Genomic DNA, 21,484 nt, shown 5'->3' on the forward strand with positions numbered 1-21,484 from the left:
ATTATCCGTAATTGAATGGCCTTAAAATTGTTGTTTATTTGAAATTTCATCTTTTGTGTATTCAGTAATTTAACTGTCGGCATCGCTGACTGGGGGCTCGGAGCTTTGCATCTCTATCACTACTTCAATTTCTAAAAATAAATGAGCCAGGGTTGGTCTTCTGTAATAATTAAAGATAATACTGGGAGCAACCCAACCCAACCTAAGGTAGTCAACAACGAGGCCCCCTTTACAGTCAAACTCGGCAGAAGGACAAAAATGCTTCCAGACTTGGGGAAAGAAGACTGGATTAAATTATTCCAATTTGTGTCCACCATATCAGCAGATGATGTTGGGCCATGACCAGCAACATCAACCTTTTTGCCAAGGCCCTGATGTTCATGGTGACATAAATGGCAAGGAAAATTCACCTTCATGAAATGGCTGCACACATGTTATGTTGGGATCAAGAGGACTATAGGAAAAAGGGAGGTGACTCTCAGATACCCTTAGTTAGTCTGGCATGTATATGCCAGCTCTCAATACCCAACAGGGTCCATCGGTACCTTCATAAGAATGTCTCAACCCGAACCCTGTCTCCATATCTAACGAGATATCATGAGCAGTGACTAGTACTTGTATACCGGTAACCTGCGCTTGATGAGCTCGTCAGGTGACTGATCTGCAGGAGCATCCATTCTCAGATCTTATACAGCTAGATCATCATAGCTCTCCCTTCCCAGGGTAAATCAGTCCACATGTTGCCATCACTGGACTATAAGCTCCAAGAGGTGGTTCTCATTATAGGAAAGGGAGGGAGTCTGCAACTTGATTTTTGTCCTCATATCTCCCCTCTTGGGAGGGATCCTGAACCTGACATTAACAATCATTGACTGGGTACGAACCAGGGTCTATGTATATCCAATGCGACTGATCCCATATGTTCCTGGAATTGAGGACCCAATCTTCATCCAAGAGGAGGAAGAAGAAGTCTATTTTCTCCTCTCGTTATAAGTGTCTGATCTTGTCAAGGTCCCAGACCTCATCCAATCATAAGCAGAAAACAGAGGGGAATCATATCACATGAAATTTGTTTATACCCACATTTAAGCACACATATCACTCCAAAATAAAGCTCTGCAAACAAGGAACAATATTATTAATGCTAATTAAACTATTTATGAAAAGCATGAGACCTGATGACAAACACAATGCAACAGCAGCAGTACCTTACATGCCTCATTTGTTATTCATAACAGTGATGAATGGTGTGAAATCTGTTGTTAAATACCATCAAATATCATCAATACTTAACCAGAGTATTGATGACAATAAATGTAATGAAACCAGCAACACACAAAATATTTTAATGAATAAAACATGGAGATATTCGTAGGAATATAAAGGTGCAGATGGTTTGGGATGCCCTAAGTATTATCAAAGAAACAAATTTAAAGTTGGCTTCTTCTTAAATACATTCCCTGATAAGTTAGAATGATAGAGAAGAGTTAGAGGGATTTAGTTAGAGGGATTTATATCCTATATGCCATAGCTGACCATACTTCTAACCTCCTAAGCAGTGTAAAGAAGTCTTAAGTCTCAAGTGAGACATGGGCTAGGCTTAGCATAGGATAATGGAGAAAATTAAACTGCTAAAGTTCAGTAACCCATATCATTACAGCGCTGATGAGTGACATGGGAAGGTGGTCTGTTGTGTACATGTATCAATATGTATCATACTAGACTGCATTGACTTTCTTTCCATCTCTTAACCAGTGTCAGTGCTGGGGAATTTGTGATTTAATAATGTGCTTCTGTTGACTAACCAAGCATCACATTGCCATGCGTATAAGAAAATTCATCTGGTTGAGAGTTGATTCCTTGTAGACTGAGCATACAAACCAATCAATCCTGGGGAAGGGTCCAAAAGAGGACAGTGGTTTAAAGTCAACGGTCTTATTTCAAGAAAAGGGCCTATTTCCCATGGGCTAGAACCTGCTCTTAGTAAGGAATGAAGGGGCCATCATAACAGATACTAGACATCACTGTCATATGGTGGAACCATAGATAACAATCTGAGATTGACCAATAAGTCATGAATTTCACTAACATAGCCTGCTGTAGCTACATGAGCCTGAAAATACAGTATGACTTTCATGAAAAGTGAATCAGTTGGGTGCTTTGTTCAACCATATAAAAACTAATGGAAGGTATATTCTGGAATAAAGGCCTTCGATCATAACACATTAAAACTGACTAGAAGGTTCAAGGTATTCTTCTGGCATATATCTTCCTTTCCATGAAGGAGATTGGTATCTGAAATCACAAACAATGGCCCTTTATTGTGATAAGGGCCAATGTCTCATAAAGTCATACTTTACCTTCAAGGTTATCAAGGGAGAGTAGATGTGATTTTGTTCTCACTAATGGAAGAAAATTCCATTTTCCATTCTTGGACGTTTGAAGTTGTGAACCTTCCTGGCCAAGCAATCATGTTCAACACTTCCCTTAGGAAAGTATTTGCTATGAGATGGCTTGATTGATTGGATCTGGTCATGTAGGCTTTTCATTAATATTGAGAATGCTAAATTTCACTGGAGTCTCTTTGCCCCGATTTAGGGAATCGATGATCCATAACATTTGCACTTAAGGAAAGCAATCAGACTCAGAAAGCCTTCATGCAAGATGAAAGGGGTGGGGAAAGGTGTATTCCTTTAGAACATCCCATATAAGTGAAATGGCTTTTAATTTTTGGCCATTTGTATGCGAGACTGGTGATATTAGACTTGTGAGATTGCCATTCTATCTTATTGCAAACAGTTCCATGAAAGGTCAACCACATATTTTATTGAACACCAAAGGGGTAAATGGAGCATTCCGTGGCAATTGGTTGATATGGTCTGGACAGTGGGATGTAGGACATAGCTGACTTCAATGTGGATGTTTTGGTGAGGGTAACATTTGAGAATATTCCAAAGAAGGATGTAGAAACTTTTGGGTACTTGTTTTCTGATATAACTAACAAGAGACAAGTTGTTGAAAAGAATCAAAATATCCTTTCCATATTTTATCTCACTCCATCATATATGGCTTTTATCTTGAATAGGGTGATGTGTATGAAACAATATTTAATAGAAAAAAATCATGTTCACTTCTGAAATGATAGCAGGAGAAGGGCACCCGAATCCAAATCATTATGGCACTGTTACTTAATGTGCTTTCATGTGGTTGATCCTGCAGAGGGATGCTGACAATAATCTAAATAAAGTTATCTATATTTGCTGAGACTGGTCCAGATGTAGTTCAGAAACTTTACTCATTTAGTCTATACTGCAGAGTGTTCAAAGCTAAAGAAATACAAACATCGTCTTCAGTCACTTCACAATGTTTACTTTACTGGTCATGGATAGTTCCATGATTTGAGCCAAATAACAGATGCAGATAACTACAGAATTACAACCCATGCTGATGGACTGAACTGTTCAATTAATAGGATTAGGCGACATGTTTCTTGGAAATAAGATGATTGGACTCTGAAAGAGGAGTGGAATATTGTCTAAAAAATGTTCATGAACCCAAGTTATATATATATATATGACTATATACAAGGATGATCCTAGGACATGCTGGTATATCACAGGAGTTACAAGGACATCCAAGTATTTACCAAAGCATCACAAAAATGACCAAGTCTAGTCTTGGTTTGTCAGGGCTGTCAAATTTCAGTACTATCTAGGTTTGTCTTGCTGTTGGAGATTGAGATATTGAATGGAAAACTCCCATAATAAAATTGGATACAAATTTCAGGATGTCATTGCAAGGTCATGTGTTATCCTGCTTTATAATGCAAGGGAACATCGATACCTCAGCACCCAATAACACCCAGTGCTTATATCTGACACGAGGACCAGGAGCAAGTGCCAGGTAAGTTTGATCATTAAAGCAGGTGACCCAAGGAAATGTGACATAATACTGACCTAACATGAAATGATTCTCAGATTTTTTTTCAGAACTAAAGGATTCCAAACAGGATATTTTAAATGAAAGCTGCTACTAACAGTTATGTTATATGTGTACTATTTGTTTTATTACTTCATCACATTTTATATTTTCAACAAACAATTTCTTTTTTACAGAACTGATAGAAAAGAAATGGCAGAATATCAAAGAGGAGATGATAAACAAGAAAATCAGTTAAGTGCTAAAACCATGAAGAAACCAGGATATGAATGGATGGATTTTCAAAATTAAATGGACAATTTGGTACTAAAGGAACCTTATAGGCATTCTTGATCTTTGGACCTTTTAAAAATTTTATTTGTACGTGTTGAACAAATTAAAAATAAAATGTATTCTTATATTCTGTAATATTTGCTTTATTATTGTTGTCTGATGTTTTATGCAAGGGAGGTGTCCGAGGACACATTGGATGATATGTCCGAGGACACCGAGGATGATGTCCAAGGACATCTTGAACGATGATGACCGAGGACACCTCAGATGATATTATGTCTGAGGACATGGAGGATGGTATGTCCAAGGAATCCTCGTACAATATGTCCGAATAATTCTCAGAATGTTTGAAAAACATGGACATGTCTGAGGATTCCTAGGAAACCTTGGAGTATTGGTTACAAAAAACCTTGGAAGTCCAAGATCAACCTTGGACATATGACAATAAAAACCTTGGACATTGGTTTAAAACATTTTTGTCCTCGGACGATTGGAAAATCAGCTACCAATACTCCGAGGTTTTTCCTAGGAACATTTGTCCGAGGTCTCCTAGGAAACCTTGGAATATGTACAGCCGGGCTATCCCTAGGGCACTGCCATGAAATGATTCTCAGGAATACCTAATATCCCTCCAATCATCAATCATTTCAATCTGGTTTCTATCTCTTTGCTGACTTTAATAACAAGTTAAGTATACATGCTAGGGCCTTAATCATGTTCACTGCTAATAATGGGCACCCTGTATATAGATCTGGCCCTGCGATGTGAAAAGGTTGACTCTATTTACATTTCTCAGTGGATGGTTTAGCAAAGCTATCATAATGTATCAACCTTTCATTTTAGATGACAACTGTCCTTTGAATAACATGAAATGGCACTGGAGAACTGATATCCCTCCTATCAAAAACATTTTACTTTGTCTAAAAGTCCTGCTTACAGTACTAAAATGGAAAATCAAATGTAATCAGGCATGCCTCAACAATGGGTGTACAACTCTCTGCAAGGAAAATCATTTCTAAAAAACATCTTTTCTACCACAATTAAAGCACTAAAGTGGCCCATGCAGCAAAGCATTTATATTTCTCAGCGGACATTTATCAAGTTACCAGAAAATGTTCTGAGTCCATTTGCCATTATATCTTTACATTTGCTTCTGGAAATATTTGATCTCAAGTTTACATCAATGAAAGGCTTGAATCTAGCAATTTGGAAATTAGGATATTGTAGTATGTTTGAGAACCCCAAAATCAAAAAGACCTGGCAATAATCACCCCCTCTACTTCCACCCGTAGTGACTTTTACCAACATAAAACAAAACTGATATTGCACAAAAGTGAACAAGGTAATTACACATCAGATGTATCCACACAGCTTACTGTCTTACAGGAGTGATTTATGAGCCCAACAGAGAGGATCATCTAATTCTTTACTGAAATTAACCTCCCTGAAAGCTGTAAATGATTATGTGCAACTAATGACATAAAGAAAGATTTCATTCCATTGATGATGCTGTCAGATATGACCCAGGGCTGTTATTGCCAAAAGTGGATTTAAAATCAGTATACAAGTCAGTTTGAATCAGTGATCTTAGTCAAATTAGGTTCAAACAGAATTTTCTGAGCAAAACCTGTCTTAGAGATTGCAAGATTTGCTTTGGGTCAAAATTAACAAATCAGATGTAATCTTTCAGATTGTCAAATGCATATCGGCTAAGAAAGGATTAAAGACTTATGTCTCTATCGATGACATTAAAAAATAAAAGATAAAACTGAAAATGTATTATAGCAATTAACACTATATAGCAACCTCTGAGGTTTCTCAGTATCCTAATCATCTAGGGAACAGTGTCAGATCCAACTTCAATTATAACGTTCTTTACACTGCACATTGTAAAAGTGCAACACAAGCAATATCTGCATTCTTTGGCTGGTAGACCTTAAATAGCCAGACAAGTTGTGGTTTATGGTGAATATTTCTCATCTGAATCTTTTCTGTCACAGCAGTAACAATAAAGTTATGGTTTAAATAAAACCTTTATAAATCAATAAAAATATAAATTGTTTCCTGAATAGTTTGTCAATCTTTAATGGTAAGTCTTTATTACTTCTTCATGCCCTAATTCCATGGGTATATAAAGAGGGTACTGGTGGTCACAGGGATAACAGTTCTCTCTAACATGTAATTATATAAACGAGAAATTTAAGGGATAGTGTAAACAGTCCAGAAATGGAGAGATTAATAAAGAAATCATTGCATTTATTGATTTCAGATAATACCTCTACTGTACAGTTCAGTAATGAAAGTGACTCTCAAAATATAACTATAACACAATGCTTAAAGAATTCTGGCTTTGGAAGTTGTTGTTGGTGTTGTTGTTGTTGTGGAGAATAATGCCATTTTTCAGTACATGTAATAATATACATGGCAGCCAGTATAACTGGTAGAGGAAGAACCTAGGAAAAACCCAGAAAGAACCACCAACCCATGAGAAACTAGTGGCAAGCTTTCTCACATATCCACATTGGCTGAACTCGACATTCTAACACATGCACATATCCACATTGGCTGAGCTCAAGATTCTAATGCATGCACATGTCCAGATTGGCTGAGATCGAGATTTTAACGCATGCACATATCCACATTGGCTGAGTTCTAGATTTTAACGCATGCACATATCCACATTGGCTGAGCTCAAGATTCTAACGTATGCACATATCCACATTGGCTGAACTCGAGATTCTAACACATGCACATATCCACATTGGCTGAGCTCAAAATTCTAATGCATGCACATATCCAGATTGGCTGAGATCGAGATTCTAACGCATGCACATATCCACAGATGTGAGGCTGCAATTATTCATAATGTTGAACATTTTAGACCACTCCGTTTTAGACCTTAATTTAATCCAGTAAGTAGTGATATTAATATTGCACAAATGTCGAAGATGTTAAAATGTCTTAACACATTCACTGGTATGTAATATAAGTGCTGGTAAAGCAGAATAGTATTTACTATTGTTTGAATTAGATCTCACCCATGATGAAACTATTAAATGCGATCTAGCCTCGTGAACTTGATATATATTTAGCTTTATCAATAATATGTGCATGATTATATATGCCTCAAAGCTTATTGCCCAAGCTAATATTTCATTCTTTCACTTACTATACATGGTGGTCAGGGCAATTTTGCGATCTTTACATCTGAGCCTTGTTTAACTGCAGCCTTGACTTTAGATGTTTAATGTTTTCCAATTTGATCTTCAAAAATCACAATCTATCCCAGCTCGACGTTAGCAACAACTTGAATGCTAACTCTGTAAAATATGTTTTGGTGGCAAAAGTGCTTAGATCTCCATGATTAAGCTGTCCCACACAGGGATATTTCCAGCTAACTTCATTGTGAAAGCCTTAATGTGACTCAGCAGTTGTTTGATATCACACTTTTGATTTTTGCAGTCTGCTTTGGGTCAAGATCAGTGTTAACTTCAGTAATGAACATTATTATTTCACGCAATTGGTTCAATTCCCAACTGGAAATATTCTATGAATTTTCCACAGGTATATCAATATCATTTAACAACTTGCACCCTTCAACAATAAAAACCTATCTGAAAAGATTACAACAAAATATCTGGACCCATCTATGATGGGGTGAGCAGTGCTGGTATTCGGTGAGAATCAGCCCAGCTACACGTGCATGAAAGTGCATGTCTACCATACACTGCTTAAAAATTCCAACAGAGAGTATAGAGGGCAGCTAGGGTGAGCCATTGATGAATGTTTCCCTTTATTCACATGCATTCAAATCACCAGTTAAGTGAAAGAAAGCAGAACACAGCAGAGTAACCGTTGATCATACCTTTAATGAAAAATGGAGAAAAAGCACATCCATCAGGATTATCCATGTGATTTACATTCACATGATAGCGAAGACTGCAAAAGTCAATAATCCTTCATGACAGGGTCTAAGAATTGTCAAAAGCTTCCCTTGTTCACCACAAATTATTTGGATATTACATTATCACCCAAGACATTCTTCCACATCAAAGAAATCAGTAAGCTTGCAGTGAAAAATGCATTATTTGGATTACAGGAGGAGTGGGGATGTCGTTGTTTTTATTAGTTTTTTAACTATTGCAGCCATAAGAAAGACTTAAACATTTAAGTACGTCTTATTGAAAAGAAGATGAACCATTAGCCTCTATGTTTTTGGATAAATGTGTTCTTGGAAGAAGTCAAATAATTTTGATTAAAGCACACATTTTATAACATATACAGTAAACGTGTTGATTAATATTTGTTCATTTGGTAATTTTTAGATTGAGAAAGTATATAAAGCAAGTAGTGATATCCTATCTCAAGCTGAAGAAGTCATGGGTCAGATGGAAATTTGGCAGTACATTCTTGACCACAACATTTTTCACTTGACCCCCGTTTTGGCAATCAGGTTATTTTTACACTCGGGTTTACACCCGTAGGGGATACATTGACTGATATCCCATGGGCCTCTTTCTTGTATTGATTCTTTTAAAAAGATTTTAGTAGTATGGATGACAGTCAAGCAATGGTGCATTTATGTATAAAAAAATACAATGCAACTCCTTTCAGATAAATTTTACATTAACTGTCCATCAATGAAATATCAATGTTTCTCAGAATAAAGCTATAATCTAATGTTTAAGGCACAGTCAGACTTTCAGTTGGATATATTTTTATTGTATACTTAAGTGTGAATATAAAACATTATTGGCAAATCAATTCATATTTGTTCAATCATGTACATTCATATATGAAAAATGTCCTTGTTTTTTTCACAAGGAAAGATTTTTGAAAGATATGCCATTTAAGTGGTCATCTATTGCAAAATGATACTTGCAACAGCAAATGATCTGCAACAAAAAATGGTCACTTATTAAGCTGGAACAAATAAACTTAATCAGATTTCAAAAAGATGAAATTCAGCTTTACTGAAGAAATCTTACTTGACAATGTTCACAACTCAGTAAAGGTATAACATACAAATTCCTTAACAGTTATGACAATCCTAGTTTGATGCATTGCTGAATCAGACTTGCATTATGGCCAGATAGGGTCGAACAGTTTACATAATGTCAAAACAATTATAATTATTAAGATGGTTATATGATCCCAATCCCATTGCTCTCTTAAGACACCGATATTTATGTGAGCAGTCTATGAATACAAGATAAATAGACAAATATGGTAGGGAGGAGTGCTTCTTATAAGCTTTGATTTTGGAGCAAGTAACAAATATAGAATTTACTTTTTTCTGTGTAAATACCAGAGATATTTCATCTACTTGTACTACAACATATATATTTTAATTTTTGGCACCACCATTCCTTAAACTATCACTGTTTATGTATTATTATTATTATACCAAAGTGATCTTTATTTCTAGATCACGTCCAGTGGTCCCTTATTTTTCTTGTGATAAGGCACATTAAACTGCACTTCCAGGGCTATATCATGAAGGAAATCGTTTACACTGCCAACTAACTTTTTACAAATTTGTTGGCAGACTTGGTGAACTCTAGTAATTGTTTCATCACTAAACAGCAGTGACATAAAACCTGACAAGCTCTTTACCCTATTCATCTGTTGAAAATTATCTATTTGTGATGTGGTCTTTAAATCTATTTTTTTTTTAAAGAATTCTGAAATGGGGCCAGACAGACATTAAGTGATACTGCTAGAAGCAAACTACCAATCACACCATTTATTCTGTACATCTTTTAGTATTGCTGATCTGCACATACTAAGTTAAATGAATCAATGTGAAATATAATCTGCAACATTGAGGATGAACAAATAAATGAAAATAATGCTATATCCCTCTCACACATTCTGAATGTGACGATTTCTTGTCCTGAAGAAGACCTATAATATTTGGTAGAAATCTTTGTTATTGTGTCAGTTTTTAATCATATACAAGTATATTTAAATCATTGAATATTATGTATTTAGTGTACATGTTATGATTAGCATGTCTCACTTGTTGTTCTGAAATGACAGCAGCAGAACTGAGGATAGATAACGGAGTTCAAAGTCATTACTATTTATTATGCTGACTTGTGCACTCTGTTAATTCCCTGTGTTTATATTTGCCTCATTTTATAGACTATAATTTTATTACAGAACTCCACTACCTCACAAACCCATTCATACTAAGTTAGAAGGACCCTTCACCACATCTCTGAGCTTATTTGGTATAAAAATACTAAAATGTGTTGCAACATTCCTGAGATGGAAGTCAAACAAGAGTGGTCTTTCATTGGATACATCCTCTGGTGCCACTGCCGAATGTTGAAATATGTGCTTGTCATGGATGCATTGGTGTCCTGCAGATACTCACGGAAGAATGGTTCACAGAAGACAAAGATTTCAAGGCAAATATCTTTTCCATGAAAACCATGATTTGAATAATATTTACCTGATCATAATACCTTATGAGAGCACCTGCTACCTCATAAATGCAGCCCTCCCAGGCTAAAACTTTATAGCTAAAATGCTAAACGTCTTCTGCCCACTTAGGTGGCAGATAATGTGACCACCCCTTGATACTGAGATTGGCACTAAATTTCTGTGAATTACTCAGTACAAATGGAGCAGAAGGCATTTCTCTACATGGATGTATCTGCAGTGAGTTTGGAGGGGTATATCTGTATTATGATCATGTAAGCATTATCAAGAAAACATACTATTAGAATTTTTTTCTTCTTCTTCAAATATGTTTTTTTGATCATACCACCTTTTTTAGAGAATGGGTAACAGGTAGAGGGAGGTGCATCTCCATTCGCTAGTCTCTTAGGTATGTCAGACAGCTTCAAGATAACCAGACTGGAAAATATAATCTATCTGTCAGGGAGTGGCTTAAAAAGTTTCCCCTCTTGCACATCCAGCAGCAGCCATGATGCCACATTCATATGCAGCTGTGGAATAACCTGGGAAGGTAACTTTTTGTACCACGGTTATAGGTCCCACCAGATCGAGTTGAGCCTTGCAGGAAGAAAGATCTCTGAGATAAAAAGTAGAGAAGTGTTCTTGGATCTCCATACCACAGTATGGATAATAACAGTGATCAGTTTTACTCATATGCAGTGTACTTTGGTGACTGTCCCAATTTGGTAAGCTGAGATACAAAGCAAATCCAAATGGTATGGATTATGTTCCGATATACAGAACGAATGACATATTTTATCCTAGATGAAAGTGTCTGTGCTGATATGTCATCCTTTTCTCTCTTTGATGGGAAGAAGAGATGTAATCTCCCTCATCAAAAAGGCTCAGTCTTTTTTAAATACCACTTCAGATACCTTCACTGGGTCCTGTAGATGACCTTGAGTTGAAGTGTCCAGAGCTGACAGAAATTTCATTATGAAAGTCTGATTGCTTATAAATGGGAACTTGCATTTGGCAATGAAAGCAGGGGTCATAATGATTGATACTGACCATTCTTTTTGGAAATGCATGAGTAATGGTCCACTGATAGAGCATGTATTTTGCTGATTCTGCCTGCTATTTGCTAATGAAGTGAGGATGCATGTCTTATACTAAAGGTGAACCAATGATGCTCTAAAGAGTGGTTATAATGGAGTCTTGTTCTGCCATGTAAGTACCCATGAAAGATTCCACGTTGGGCAAAGAGACAATGCTGTTGATGTGTGCAATCAAAATAGGACATAAGTTTGGATAGGTCTTTGTTTCATCCAATATCAATCTTCCATGATGATGCAGAGTGCAAGTGATTGTGGAACGATAGGCTTTATCTGTGATTTGATTTCAGTAGTGGTTACATAATATAATAATGTGTTCTTGTGTTCATGGCTTTGTGAAGATTTTCCATTTGCCTTTGTATGATTTTAAAGTGAAGTGTCATCTCGCTATTAATTGTCCACCATTGTTGGTGACAATAATTGGTTCCTGAGAGCCTCTTGATATGATTCAGACATTCAGGGGCTGCAACACTGGGTTGTTATGAAACACCTGCCATCATGGTTATTTGGGATGAGCAACAAAATCATTTGTAACTCGTGAATACAATGGCAACATATGACTAAAATGTCCACATTATGTAACCCAAGCAGGTGAAGGAATTGTCGGGTGGGTGGATTGTCCAATATAAGCAAGAGAACCAACACTACTGGTTTCAATTCCTAAGGTTTTCAATACTTGCTCCAGTGTGTTAAAGTGTTGAACTCTGTAGCTATATGTCAAAAATATTAAAATGGTGAAAGGATGAGTATATCCTTGTTAACAAGTAAACTGAGGTTGAGAAGGAGACTAACAAGTGATATCATGTCTTTCTCCAAGATATAGCTCATTTGTTGTTTTCGTAGAATGTAGATTTGTAGGCAAATCACAGGAACATCCTGTAAGCTGGTCTTGAAGCTACTTATCTTGCAAGTCAACACTGATTACGTAGTCCAGATGGAACTTAGAACCTGTAGAGGAAGACTGAATGAAGAGTGTTGTATTTGCAAGTGAGGAAACCCTATATAAAATAGGAAGTGCTTTAAAAGTGATACTACTTCTCTGATAGTCAATCAAAAACCATTTCTTGGGTCCATATGTTGTCAAGAAAAATCTTTTCCCATTCGGCAGCAAACAATGTGAGCCTTCCCCCAACCGGGATTTGTGACAAAGGCAGCATGAAGATGTCATTTGTCTGGAAAGGGAGGCTATCATTGGGAGAAATGCTGCTGAAAAAGATCCTCTTTGACTCTTGTCCACTTTTATAAGGGAGTATTGTGGCTTTTACCTTTGAAAATTCAGCAGGGCTGCCTCCCCATGGTCTGTGTTCTAAGGATATCCCAATGATATTTTTTATGACTGCCTTGCAAATCTCTCCACTGTAGCAGAGACTGTGAGGAAATTGGTGTCTTTGGCAGCTTGTTTGCAGATAAAGTGGAGTGATCGTTAAAGAGGAGATTCAATAACCTGACCTTGTGGTGGTCTTTAAGGAAGGTGTCAGTAGTGAGCACTGCATCAAGTTATACCAGTCGCAAGCTCGTAACTGCTGTTATGGCATAGGCTAGAGTATGTTGGGCAGCTCTGCTTAAGATGTGGGTCATTCTTGAAACAAACTCCCATGTTTGTCCTGTGGGACTCTGGGTGGTGAAGATAAGATCTATTCCACCTGTTGAAAATCCACCATAGATACTAGATCCAAGATAAAGTCTATGGCCACAACATTGCACTCCTGGAATTGCTTTGTGCAATAAAAGACTTTCATCACATGCATACAGTAAATAGCTTTGTCATCCCCAAAACTGCAACATCTTGGTGGACTGCTGGGTATACAAATTCAAAACTGGTCTATGGGACTCACATAACAGCAGACTAAAGTTTGAGGGAACGCATTTGCAGATAAAAGAGCTGATTAAGACTTAGGACTTATAACTAGCAATGTAAGCAGCCCAGAAAGTTAGTAACTCTGCCAGGCAGTGAAAGTGATTAAAAGTAGATTCTTTCTTTAGTGAAGAATCAGATGAAGCTGGAAATTGGTGTAGAGACAGGAGGTGAATAGAAATATAATTGCCTTAACTGGAGAACTTCTTCAATCTATGCAAATAAGGCTGAGTCTTCAAGCATCTTAGTACGATCTAATAAGGGTGAGGGGACTTGAGAGCGAGTTTCATCATTTTGGATAAGGAGATGAAGCTGACATGTCTTGTGTTACCTGCACAGTAGCTGGAGAAGACTGTTGATAATGGTGGCTCACTATGCTTGCTGTATGTCCTGAATTACATATGTGACTTAAGATGTCGCTATAGGTACCCAAGTGCAAGCACCAAGCTGGGCGATGTATCAAGCAAGTGCCTGGTGGGACTATGCAAGATAGACTGACCATGAGAGTGCCAGTGTAAACTTCGCTCGTGAAACTGGGTTCTTGAATACTGATGCAACAAGCTGTGCAATGAACGCTGGAAGTGCCTAGCAGCACTATGTAAGACTGATCCATTAGAGTGCCTGCTAAAACTGGAGTCATGTAACTGGACAAAGCTCATTCTTCTGGTGGCTGATACTGGATGATCCATTTTGGTTGTGGCCCATTGCAATCACATGAATATAGTAGATCCAAGTCATGATAGAACAGTGCCATCTTGGCTGGCATAACATTGTCCATTTCTTGAGGTTGGGATTGGATACAGAATATTGATCCACATAGCTGGGTTGTAAAACTGACATGCAAGATGGTAACTGAGACTGTTGCTTGCTTTCTGTCTTGCCCCACCCCCAGCAAACAACATGGTCTCGAACTCTTGCATGCAAACTAATGACATTCTTGTTCCTTTTGGGTCCTTGCCTCTAGTACCCCCAATAATCCCCTTGATTGACTTTTGTACATAATATGCAAGTCTGACATATAATTTAGATTGATAACTGGAGAAAGCTACACATGTACAGTGGTTGCCAGTCTGGTCTTGCCCATGGTCAAAATCTACAAGACAAAATAGAGCTTTATGAGCTTCAGTGTGTACATGCAGAGCTACACACTATGACAACTACCTGTGAAAAAGTGGTCTGTACAGGTAGAGTAATGGCACACTGCTGTTAATACCTATATTTTGAATGATGAAATATCGATCCTAATAAAAGTTTCCATTTGACTACCTATACAAGAAAAATCACTGACACATGGCTTATAACTATAAAGTTGATTCCATGACTAAACAACATATATAAAATTTACCTGTATGTATCCATGGTGATATGACTGTATATAATTCAAACTGAAGTGAGGTACGGCTGTATGAAATTCAAGTTGGAGATATGACTCTGTATACAACTGAAGTTGAAATGAGATAAGACTATGTATACATTTCAAGTTGGAGTGGGATACAAGTCTGTATGCAATTCAAGTTGGAGTGAGATATGACAATACATTTCAATTTGATGTGAGATATGATCACAAACAATTCAATCTAGAGATATGACTCTATATACAACTCAAGCTGAAATGAGCTAAGACTATTCAATTTGATGTGAAATATAACTGTATACAATTCAAACTGAAGTGAGATATGACAATACAATGCAATATGTTAGATAAGACTAAACAATTCAAGCTGAAGTGAGAAACAAATCTATACAATTCATGATGAAATGAGATATGACAGTATTTTATTCAAGCTGGGGGTGGTGATATTCAGGAATGTGATACGGAGGTTCTCTAAGACAATTTTTATGACCCATGGGTGTCATGGTGGAGCTGCTCCTTCCACTGGATGTTATAATAATACAGCGTGAGCATGGTGCGATTATCTGCAGAAAGGCTGACATTGAGAGAAATGGGACCAAATACCCTTCTCTTGTATCTTGTCATCACCTAGTTCTGAGAACTGGGCACTCACTGAAGAGTAATGTTTGGAGGACGATTTGACCATCCAAGACACCTTAGTGAGAAGCTTTCCAATTCTCTCATCCATCTTGGGAGTCAAGTGTGGATCGTTTAGCCTGTGCATAGTTCGGAGTTAGAAGGTGCCATCGGAAGATGACCCTTTGGTGGTCTTTTGACATTGATTAGTGAACGCTCCTTAGTATGTCTGTCAAGCTGTTTTAACACTAGAGTTTCACCTACAATAAGATGGCTAAAACATGGTAATTAAGACCAGGCTCAGCAGGGAGCCAATGCCTATGTTAGTATTATATGTCAAAGAAGCGGTTCCAGCCTACCACTACAGAACAATGTTTTGTACAAAGGTTAGATTAGTTACATCACATATAGTTCACCGTCAATTGTGTTCTCTGTTGTTGTTTTGAATAATTTATATATTTTTATTTGAATTATTTGATTCCAGAATATGAAGCATATCATTTCAAATTGCCGTACATTTATGTGACTAAAACCTTTGGTTTGAACTGGTACATTTGTTTGGAGAAAATGTTTACAATCTCAAGAATGCCATGTGAGATCATCATCATCATCATCATCTTTATTTCCTTCCATGGAAGATTACATGATATAAGAATAAATCATCTGAATACAATCAATAAATATAAAAAAAAAAAAAAAAAAAAAAAAAAAATATTCTATATTGGAATACAAATTCTTACACAATATCAATCAACAAAGTGTTCGTCAACTCATAAGTTGCAAGTTTCAGTACCTTATTTACAGAAGATAGCTGCACACTGCATGACAAAGTATGCTGCATACAGGACGAATAGCTTGGAGTTTTCTTTGTCGATTACTCCTGATGGTAACCTTTTACCTAAAAGATATTGTAGTTGCAGCTCATCTTCTGCATTAAATAACGTAATGTGCAGGCTCAGGGGAAATTTATCAGTAAGGAAATCCCAGAAAGAATTTCGAAAGTTCGACATATAAGGACAACTAACACAACAATGAAGTATCAAGTCTGTATAAACATTCCCACATCTAATACACATATCAAGCTGTGTTTGTGGAACAGCAGCCCATAGTTTAGCTACATATGTAAATACCTTAGTGTGTTGTCTAGTTTTAGCCCACTGCCACACTGAGGCAGGTCGTAAGTATTCGTGTATCGAAGAGAATCTATCAAAATCTGCTTGATTAGACATACGAACTCTCCAGAGGCTATTTTCAAGACCAACAATTTTTGACCTTACAATTTCTTTCCAATTATGTTTATCTGGAATTTCAGAATAATGTAAATAATCAGTTAGATACCCGAGCAAGTCAAACTTCTTTGAGGTATAATATAAATTTGAAATTAACCCGCAGCTTGACATGCATCCGCTCAGAATGAAGTGAAATAACGCAACGTTAAACACACGTTTTGTATGTACATTGTTAGGCATCAAACACAATCTGTGTAAAAACATCAATTTTCTTCTATCAATTTCGGACTGCGCTGATGTCCATCCTAGCATTCCCAGGGCAATGTCTGATCTTGTATGTATTGGAAAACCTTGTAAATGTTTGGCAAAATACCTCAGAGTTTTATCCAATAAAGCGAGGTCACTTTTTGAAATGTTACACCATAATTCACTTCCATAAAACATTGAAGGGAAAATTACCTTTTTAATTACATTTGCAGCAACCAAAGGATTTAAACCATTCGGTTTAATGCCAATACCAAACAGACCGTGAAAAGATTTTTTCCCTTTCTTGCATGCATCAATTGCCGTACATTTATGTGACTAAAACCTTTGGTTTGAACTGGTACATTTGTTTGGAGAAAATGTTTACAATCTCAAGAATGCCATGTGAGATGAATGTCAGATCATAAATTAACAGATGTTGAAATACGACAAATTTGAGCAGATTCTCAATTACTGTTTCATGAAGGATTCTATAAAATCTTGGACTGTCATACATATTGTGACAGTATGTTTTCACTTTGTCGTCAAGAGAGATTTGTTTCAGCAATACCTGCACACAATGACATTCCATGTCTTCCAATAAATCACTAAATTTAATGATATATGAATAAAAAAGCCTGTTTGCTATGGCATAAAATTATGCTTCAATGGTTATATGTCATTGCTCATATATGGTGTCGGCTAAGGGAAATGGTTTTGAACAAGTAGAAGTCAACTGGGGAGAATAACATCAAGCAGAAGAAAAAAAACATGCAAATGATTAAGTTAAAATTCTTCAAGAAAGACTATTTGGAATATGTGGCAGGTCAGCAGAAACGATTGATGATTATCAGACAAGAATCTGTGAATCATGGGAAAACCATCATACAAGAAAATTGCCAGTTAAGTCTTGTTATAATTAAGCTTCAATTCTTCAGAAGTATTATCATTACTTTCAGCAGGAGATCTTTAAAAATACATATTGCCCACTGGATAACAAACATTGTTTCTTAAAGCCATATAAGGGGTATTTTCATTACTCCATATAAGGGATATTTTCATTACTTTGGCTAGCTAATGAGCAGAATAATAAATTCCACAAAGTTATCCCTCTAAAGACCATGTTCATAACCCATGACCCATAACAAATCGTATGTGCCAAACATTTATTGGGTTTGTGTTAAAGAACAGGAAGTCCTAAAATAATACCATGATAAAGCAGGAGTTAATGTGCAATGTAGTCCGTATGGTCCAATGTTACAAGAAAGTCTTAGACGTCCTTGGATGCCTTGATAATTCCATGCCAAAGCAAAACAGAAATAAACCAGTATTTATTTCAGCTAGACATAACCTAAAATCTGAAATCCTGTGATGCCCTTCTCTGTCCCAGAAAGACTAACTTTAAAAAAAACCAGGACTACTGTAATGTCAGTTGGCACAACTGAAATTTATCTTTAGCAGTTCATAATTTACAAGATGGCAGGCAGTGCTGATGTAGGACAAACATCTTACTGTTTCTTTAGTTGTGGCATTCTGGGTGATGGCTGTTGACTAAAAGGTTTATAAAGGGACATTAGAATATTCTGCAAGAAAGCCTTCTGACAAGTGAGCACATAAATAATCAATAAATGTTGAGCCACATACTGAGGCAATCTACCAAACAATTGCTGTTTTAATTATCTTACAAAACTGACTTACTTTCTCCCATAATGACTTATCTGCTCTACACAAAATGGAAAACCTCTCATCACACTGATTTCAAGCTCAACATTTTTAACATGGGATTTGTTGATTTTAATGGTGTATTAAGTACATTAGGTATGCCAACAAGGGACTTTGCTGATTTTGATAGTGTATTAAGTATATTAGGTATGCAAAGATGGGACTTTGCTGATTTTAATAGTGTATCTAGTACATTCAGTATACAAACATGGGACTTTGCTGATTTTAATAGTGTATCTAGTACATTCAGTATACAAACATGGGACTTTGCTGATTTTAATAGTGTAATAAGTACATTAGGTATGCCAACACGGGACTTTGCTGATTTTAATCGTCTATTAATTACATTCAGTATGCAAACATGGGACTTTGCTGATTTTAATAGTGTATTAGGTACGTGCAGTATGCAAACATGGGACATTGCTGATTTTAATAGTGTATTGAGCACATTAGGTATGCAAACATGGGACTTTGCTGATTTTAATAGTGTATTAGGTACATGCAGTATGCAAACATGGGACATTGTTGCTTTTAATAGCGTATTAAGTACATTAGGTATGCAAACATGGGACTTTGCTGATTTTAATAGTGTATTAGGCATATTAGGTATGCAAACATGGGACTTTGCTGATTTTAATAGTGTATCTAGTACATTCAGTATGCAAACATGGGACTTTGCTGATTTTAATAGTGTATTAAGTACATTAGGTATGTAAACATGGGACTTTGCTGATCTTAATAGTGTATTAAGTACATTAGGTATGCAAACATGGGACTTTGCTGATCTTAATAGTACATGAAGTACATTAGGTATGCAAACATGGGACTTTGCTAATTTTAATCGTCTATTAGGTACATTCAGTATCCAAACATGGGACTTTGCTGATTTTAATAGTGTATTAGGTACATGCAGTATGCAAGCATGGGACATTGTTGCTTTTAATAGTGTATTAAGTACATTAGGTGTGCAAACATGGGACTTTGCTGATTTGAATAGTGTATTAGGTACATTTAGTATGCAAACATGGGACTTTGCTGATTTTAATAGTGTATTAGGCATATTAGGTATGCAAACATGGGACTTTGCTGATTTTAATAGTGTATCTAGTACATTCACTATGCAAACATGGGACTTTGCTGATTTTAATAGTGTATTAAGTACATTAGGTATGTAAACATGGGACTTTGCTGATCTTAATAGTGTATTAAGTACATTAGGTATGCAAACATTGGACTTTGCTGATTTTAATAGTATATGAAGTACATTAGGTATTTAAACATGGGACTTTGCTGACTTTAATCGTGTGTTAAGTACATTAGGTATGTAAACATGGGACTTTGATGATTTTAATAGTATATGAAGTACATTAGGTATGCAAACATGGGACTTTGCTGATCTTAATAGTATATTAAGTACATTAGGTATGTAAACATGGGACTTTGCTGATTTTAATAGTGTATTAAGTACATTAGGTATGTAAACACGGGACGTTGATGATTTTAATAGTGTATTAAGTACATTCAGTATGCCAACATGAGACTTTACTGATTTTCATAGCATATTAAGTAAATTAGGTATGCAAACATGGGACGTTGCTGATTTTAATAGTGTGTTAAGTACATTAGGTATGCAAACATGGGATTTTGCAGATTTTAATAGTGTATTAGGTACTTTCAGTATGCAAACATGGGACTTTGCTGATTTGAATAGTGTATTAAGTACATTAGGTATGCAAACATGGGACTTTGCTGATTTTAATAGTGTACTGAGTACATTAGGTATGCAAAGATGGGACTTTGCTGCTTTTAATAGTGTATCAAGTACGTTAGGTATGCAATGATGGGACTTTGCTGATTTTAATAGTGTATTAGGTACATTAGGTATGCAAAGATGGGACTTTGCTGATTTTAATAGTGTATTAGGTACATCAGGTATGCAAAGATGGGACTTTGCTGATTTTAATATGTATTAAGTACATTAGGTATGCAAAGATGGGACTTAGCTGATTTTAATATGTATTAAGTACATTAGGTATGTAAACATGGGACTTTGCTGCGTTCAATACTAATGATGTGTTTAAGTATGGCCTTCCAAGAACAAACTTTGGTCCTGTTTCCATTTCTCTGGTGGTCATAAGCAAATCTGCCAATTTTATCACTGCATGAAGGCACTTTACTGAAATTTGAAATGTTTGACACAGTTATATCACTAGAATCAGTCAGCTATTAATAACATATGTGCTTTAATATCATTGGCAACTCTGCCCTGGCACTGACATTCCTCAAATACAAAACATCTTCGATTGACTTGAATGTCCCTGGTTACAGTCCCAAAATGGAAAATCTACTGGAATCAAGCATACCTAAATCATGGGTGTACAAAACTTTACAAGGGAAGTTCAGAATTTATCAGACAGACACACACAAGATCTTATTCATATAAATTAATGTTCAACATTCTAAAAAAACTACTCTTTTGTTGGTTACACATGGTTTAGCATGTTTGAGTTACACATGCCAATCTTCCTCAACAAATGAGTCAAAAAATGAACAAATGAATGAAAAGTAAGTGACACTGCCAGACCCAGGCTACCCATAATTCCTGAAATTGAGTTAAAAAGTACTTCAGCGATCACAACAAGGTTTAGTTCCATGCCTTGGTGTGGTCACCACCTTTCTTGCAAGTCTCAATGACTTGACCCCATCTGTCTAAGCTTAATTCCCCAATAGT

At 36.4% G+C, this 21,484-nt stretch overlaps 1 protein-coding gene across 1 annotated transcript in view; it reads right to left on the reverse strand.

The window, feature by feature from the left end:
- The window catches only part of LOC149784490 (uncharacterized), a 200,423-nt gene that overhangs the window by 27,763 nt on the left and 151,176 nt on the right, over nucleotides 1-21,484 (reverse strand). The window lies entirely within an intron of this gene.

This window comes from Sinohyriopsis cumingii, chromosome 14 (assembly GCF_028554795.1).
Source record: "Sinohyriopsis cumingii isolate HCF-2022 chromosome 14, ASM2855479v2, whole genome shotgun sequence".
Taxonomy (NCBI): Eukaryota; Metazoa; Mollusca; class Bivalvia; order Unionida; family Unionidae; genus Sinohyriopsis; species Sinohyriopsis cumingii.